The sequence below is a fragment of the Rosa chinensis genome, chromosome 2, assembly GCF_002994745.2.
Source record: "Rosa chinensis cultivar Old Blush chromosome 2, RchiOBHm-V2, whole genome shotgun sequence".
In the NCBI taxonomy this organism is placed as follows: domain Eukaryota; kingdom Viridiplantae; phylum Streptophyta; class Magnoliopsida; order Rosales; family Rosaceae; genus Rosa; species Rosa chinensis.
Genome location: NC_037089.1, coordinates 57,240,979 through 57,248,358, shown reverse-complemented (window position 1 = coordinate 57,248,358; position 7,380 = coordinate 57,240,979).

The following is a 7,380-nucleotide window of genomic DNA, read 5'->3' as shown; positions in this document are numbered from 1 at the left end:
GTCCATTGGGAAACTTTAGTTTAATAACTAAACGCGTGGGATAAGAAACATAATGATTTGTGAACACTGAACAGTATGTAAACGCAGGCAAAGTGGCAAACACGTAGGAAAGGAATTAATGACTTCAGTATTTGCCAACCCAAAACTACAAATGAACGATAAGCTCGATGCAATTTGGAAGAAATTTGCATACATTGCTGAAACAATATACTCTAAAAGTGAATTGGAAGAGGCCACTCTTACCTAGCAATTCATCGTTATGGTGCAGAATAGAGAATGAAACATACTGAAGCAGCAAATACGGCAACCATTTGCCAAAACTGATCGAGTAATTTCTTCAATATTGTATATTTCATGCATATTCATACAACTTGTTTGCAGGGCGCTCTGTGTCAGTTTATCACAGTGACAGAACATGTCACCGCCTCTGAGAAAGGTAACTAAAGATTTTTTTTTTTTTTTTTTTTTTTGGAGTAACGTCCCGACAATACAACTTGTTATGTTTTTAAGCCACTATTGGTTTTGTTCTTCACAATGCTGTTGGTAATCCTCTGTTTGTAGCTAATAGAAAGTTTGGGCATACTTCTGTACTTGTGGTGGAGGCAACGGCTTTACAAGACGGTTTACATACTGCTCTTCTACATCAGCATCCCAATTTAGTTGTGGAAGGGGATTCCAAGCTCTTATTGGATTGTGTTCAAGGCAAATGTCAGATCTGTTGAAGGAAAATCAAGTTTAGTGTGCCTTATCAAACTAGGAATAGGAATAGGAGAGAAGGTTCTAGATTTCCCAATCCTACACGGATTGGTATTCCTTGTAACATTAGATTATGCACTTTGTAATCCCTATATATAGGGCTCCTATTCTCTATAATGAAATGTACTTCTCTCATCAATCTCTCTCAATACCAATATACTTAAACACGTTATCAGCACGAGCCCTAAACCACAAAAACCCGAAAAGAATTTCAGATCGCCAAAACTGCCGCAGCCCCTAGCCCGTGCTAGCATCGCTGCAGCCTGCCCCGCGTGCGCCCCTGCGCACACTGCTGCCACCGAAGCATCCCTGCACCTAGCCCCTTGCTAGCCCGCTGCTCCTGCAGCCCTTTCGGCCTGCATACCTGCCAGCGCGCCCCCGCGCTCAATTCGCTGCCTTGCAGCCCCGCGCCCGTGCGTCCACCCCACGCTGCCCCTGCAGCGTCCCTGCTTCCCCGCGCACACCTGCGCACGCTGCTGCCCCGCCTACGCACCCGTGCACCTGCAGCCCTACACCACTGCTGCTGCCCCGCATTCGCTGCACGCTTCTACTCGGATTGCTTCGCTCCATCACGCCTGCATCGACACGCGCGTGATCCAAAACCAAAAAGTAAGTGTCCAAAAGCGTAAGTTTTAAAGTTCCTAAATTGAAATTATTTCTTTTTCTCGGGGACTTAAAAACCTCCCTTCTTCTTCATCCCACCTTTCTTATAACGTGGGTTCGATCATTAAAAAGCGGAATCGTGGGGATTCACGCAATTAACGAACTAAGAGCGTTCGTAAGACTTCGGACTAAGAGCGTCCGCAAGCATCGATTTATGACCTTATAAACATCATTGTTTCGGTCTAATCCAATTTTCTTGGAAATCGATTTCTTGGTAGCATAGCTCGGAAATCTTAATATTTAGTTGTCGTGGAAGTTTTAACTCCGAAACTAATATATTTCTTCTTCTTATTTCAGGATGTCGAAACTTGACTTTCCTGCACTTACCTCAACTGGCTCGGAATATCATAGTTGGGCCACGGATGTTGAGCACCATCTCACTTCAAAAGGGATCCTACCCTTAATTCAAGCTCCTAATCCTACTCTCATATTTGAGCGTACGGCTACGAACAATGCCACCGCCCTCATCTTGATGAGGCGCCACATGGATAAATCACTCCGACTGGAGTACATGGCAATCAAGGATGCTAGAGAATTATGGGTCGCGCTAGAAGAGCGATTTGGTAATATCAAGGATACCCTCCTCCCTGACTTGAAAGTTCAATGGGGAAATCTACGATTCGCCGACTTCAAGTCTGTAGCTGAATATAATTCAGAAGTTCTACGCCTCAAAACCATGTTGGGGTTCTGTGGACAACCCGTCACAGAGCAAGAACTAATTGAGAAAACTCTCTCCACCTTCCCCGTCTCAGCAATTTTGCTCTCAAAGCAATATCGAACGGAATTCGATACTAGACGGATCACGAGATTTCATCAGCTCATTACTATTATGTCTGTAGCTGAAAAGCATGATAATATCCTCGTGAAGAATTATAATTCAAGGCCTATCGGAACTAAGAGCGTTCATGAGGCGAATTATAATAATGCACCCAACGGAGGGCGCAAGGAGCGGAACCCTAAGAATAAGGGACACAACGGACGTTCTGGTCCATATAACCGCCCTACAAAGGAAGGTACTCGTCAGAATGAAGGACGATCACGTGGCAATACATGGCAACGTGGGAGAGGAGGCCGTGGGGCTCCAGGACATGGAGGAACCACCCAGGGCCGTGGGAATGGCGCCAACTCCTATGGGGGACGCCACCCAAGTGCAAACAATGCACCTCAATTAAAGGGAGGAAATCACAATGACATGTGTCATCGATGTGGATCTAGTGAGCACTGGTTCAAACAATGCAACGCAAGCAAACAATTGGCTGCGCATTACAAGGCATTTAGAGACTTCAGAGAGCATGAAGCCAATTTTGCCGAAAATATAGAAGAAGATGGTGATGATGCCGACGTCAATCTCACCATAGCGGACTTCAAATCTGACAAAGAATTGCACAAGGATGCTGCAGATTTTGATTAGTATAGTCCTTTACTTTTCCAAGAATTATGTAATGGCAATTATGCCCTAAATCAATAAAATGACTTATTGTATTAACTCTTTCCCTCTAGGCGTACTCAAGAGTACTTGTGATGTCTAGGCAAGGTTTGATCTGAGAGAACGGTTTTAAAAGTGAGCAACGCTCCACCAAAATCTCGCCTTACCTTACCTGGTCACAACTAAATTGAAATTACCGAAAGGATTGAGTGACTACGATTTGTCTACGGTTTGATTTTTATATTGGATTAGATTCTGGTCAAGAAACTTTGATGTAATCATTGGCTATTATTAATAAAGTATCGATTTATTTTATTCAAATGTCTTGGACATATTCTAAATTCGAACTTTATTATTTTTTCAGTATGTTTCCCGGAGAGCTCGAATGCCTCGTGGATAGTGCCACTACACATACTATCCTTCGAAACAGGCAGCTATTCCTATGGATGGCGCCTACTCGATCTTCTGTGACTACGATGGCTGGACCATCTCAATTGATTCATGGTCAAGGACCAGCTCAATTTATGTTGCCTAATGGCACTACTTTGAATGTCACCGAAGCTCTTTATGCTCCTAGGGCAGGAAGAACCCTATTGAGCTTCAAAGATATAAGAGCCAATGGTTTTCATGTGGAAACACATTGTGAGAATGGACAAGAGTTCCTTTGCATCACCTCTAATGACTACGGACATAAACGAGTCTTAGAGAAACTTATGTGTCGCTCTAGTGGGTTATATGCAACCACTATTCGAGTCATTGAATCCAACCATGTCATGAGAGATGATTTATGGGATTCCGACACATATAGGCTTTGGCACGACCGTTTGGGACACCCAGGTCGTGACATGATGATCCGTATATTAAAGACTTCACACGGACATCCCTTTTTCAGAACGAAAGGAAGTAAAACTCGAAATTTGGATCAAGGAGGAGCACCTGCGCCTCACGGCGCCTTCCCCTTCAAGTCCGGCCACCACTAGCCGGCGCCGCCATCCCCCTGCGGCTCCAGGGTGGCTTTGACGCCACCCCTGCTCCCCTGACTCCAATTTCTGCTTCTAAAGTCAAAAGTGACTTCATGGCTCAACCAAAATCCTCATTGGTTATTTCTAAAGCCCATTATTCGTTCTGCAAAGCCTGCTCTTTAGCAAAGTTAGGATCGAGACCATCCTATGCAAAGGACACCAAAGAAAATATACCATTCTTGCAAAGAATCCAAGGTGATATTTGTGGACCTATTCAACCATCCTGCGGACCATTTCGATATTTTATGGTATTGGTTGATGCATCGACACGCTGGTCACATGTCATGTTATTGTCCACAAGGAACGCTGCATTTGCTAAACTCCTAGCACAAATAATTAAGTTAAGGGCTCACCACCCTGATCATCCTATTAAGTCTATAAGATTAGACAATGCTGGAGAGTTTACATCAAAGACTTTTGATGATTATTGCATGTCCATTGGGATTGATGTTGAACATCCTGTTCCTCATGTTCACACCCAAAATGGTCTCGCAGAAGCCGCCATTAAACGACTACAAATGGTCGCTAGGGCATTGGTAATGCGCACCAATCTCCCTATTTCTGCTTGGGGCTATGCAATATTGCATGCAGCTGTGCTTATTCGTCTGAGGCCTACTGCCACTCAACCCTTTTCTGCGTCCCAGATGGTGACTGGGTATGAGCCTAATGTCTCACACTTACGCATATTTGGGTGTGCAGTTTATGTGCCAATTGCGCCTCCATAGCGCACCAAAATGGGTCCTCAACGACGATTAGGCGTTTACGTTGGTTATGATTCTCCAACGATCATCCGCTACATAGAACCCTTGACAGGCGATCTCTTTACCGCAAGATTTGCGGATTGTCACTTCGATGAGACAGTCTTCCCATAAGAACATCAATGTTCAACAGGAACGACCGGAATTGTCGTGGTCTGTCCCCACTCTGTCTCATCTTGATCCCCGAACCGCACAGTCCGAAATTGAAGTGCGGAGAATTCTCGATCTTCAGAACGTAGCAGAATCGATGCCTGATGCGTTTTCTGATATCGCTAAAGTGACGAGATCACACATACCTGCTGCAAACGTGCCTGCAAGGATTGATGTCCCTAAAAGTAGAGGACATGACGCCAACTCAAGAGTGCATGAGAATGGCGCCAACGTCCCATCTCTCAATGATGGTGACGTTATGGCTAGGCCCACGGCTCCTGCCAGGAAGCGCGGGAGGCCCATAGGTTCGATGGATTCTCGCCCAAGAAAGAAAGCGAGTTTGGCACAGAATAATCCATTAATCATCGATATAAATAATCCATCTCATGAGAATATTCCGGATTATGGTTATGTCCAAGAGACATCATTGGGGGACGCTCCAATGTCAGAACCAACTCCAGAGAATAGAGAGATCTCCATAAATTACACTAGTGTACATGAGATGATGGATAGAAATTCTATGGCAATTGATGATGCATTTGCATATCATATTGCGAAAGGGATTATAGAATATGATGATATCGAACCTCGCTCTGTTGAAGAATGTCAACGAAGAGCAGATTGGCCTAAATGGAAAGATGCGATCCAGGTTGAATTGGATTCACTAACAAAGAGACAGGTATTTGGGCCTGTAACGCAGACACCCCCAAGTGTAAAGCCTGTTGGCCATAAATGGGTCTTTGTTAGAAAGCGTAATGAGAAAAATGAGGTGGTAAGATATAAAGCCCGCCTTGTGGCGCAAGGTTTCTCACAACGCCCTGGAATCGACTACGAGGAGACATATTCTCCCGTAATGGACGTTATAACGTTCCGCTACCTTGTCAGTTTGGTAGTTTCCGAAAAACTTGACATGCAGCTTATGGATGTGGTTACAGCATATCTCTATGGGGATCTAGATTCAGAGATATATATGAAGGTTCCAGATGGACTTCAATTACCCAAATCAAGTGGCTCTAAACCACGGAGCGCGTTTTCAATAAGATTAAAACGCTCACTATATGGATTAAAACAATCTGGACGGATGTGGTATAACCGTCTAAGTGACTACTTGATTGGGAAGGGATATATTAACAATGAAATATGCCCATGCGTGTTCATTAAAAGAACAAGTTCCGGATTTGCAATCGTAGCAGTTTATGTCGATGACATGAACCTAATTGGAACTCTGGATGAGTTAAAGGAAACTGCTAATTACTTGAAATCCGAATTTGAGATGAAAGATCTTGGGAAAACACGGTTTTGTCTCGGTTTAGAACTCGAGCACCGTAGTGATGGGATTTTGATCCATCAGTCTGCATATACTCAGAAAATTCTAAGGCGCTTTAATGAAGATAAAGCAAAGCCTGCGAGTACTCCCATGATCGGCCTTAGTCTTGAGCCCGGAAAAGATCCGTTTCGTCCAAGGGATGAGGACGAAGAACCCCTAGAGGCCGAAGTGCCCTATTTAAGTGCAATAGGCGCATTATTGTACTTAGCTCAATGCACAAGACCGGATATCTCATTCGCAGTGAACTTGTTAGCTCGACATAGCTCTGCGCCAACACGCCGCCATTGGATTGGTGTAAAGACCATCTTTCGATACCTAAGAGGTACGATTGATATGGGCCTATTCTATCCCTACAGAGAGAAAAGGAATGACGGAAAATTGGGATCGGACCCCAAAAGGCAAAACGCCCCCGTCCATGGAATGGCCGCCGGCCATGTTGCCGGCGCCGGCACCGCCGCCTGTCATGGTGGCCGGCGTCCTCCTATCTCCCTCCATCAAAACGACAATGATGTCTTGATGGGTTTTACTGATGCAGGGTACGTCTCTGACCCTCACAAAGGTCGCTCCCAAACAGGTTATGTCTTTACCATGGGAAGCACTGCGATATCTTGGAGGTCTACGAAACAGACCCTTGTTGCTACTTCCTCAAATCATGCAGAGATTATTGCTCTACATGAAGCTGTACGTGAATGTGTATGGCTAAGGTCTGTAATTCGACACATTCAAGGAAGTTGTGGTTTGAAGTCTACCACAGATGAATCTACATGCATTTATGAGGATAATGCAGCTTGTATTGAACAAATGAAGTTAGGTTTCATCAAGGGCGACAACACCAAGCATATATCGCCTAAGTTCTTTTATAATCAGCAACAACAATCACTTCTAAAGATTGAAGTGAATCAAATCCGATCAGAGGATAATGTAGCGGACTTATTCACTAAGTCGTTACCTAAATCCACCTTCGAGAAACATGTGAAAAGCATCGGATTGAGAAAGTTATCCGAACTCCCACGATTGTAGCAATCAGGGGGAGATATCGACATCAGGGGGAGTTATGATGTCTACATGTTCGATCTCGAAGAGTGAAGGACGTGTTGTGCTCTTTTTGTCCTTCGACCAGGATTATTTTTGTCCCACAGGGTTTTGTTACCTGGCAAGGTTTTTAACGAGGCAACGGATGAAACGTCACCACCAAGTTTGAGCGGCACAAGGGGGAGTGTTGAAGGAAAATCAAGTTTAGTGTGCCTTATCAAACTAGGAATAGGAATAGGAGAGAAG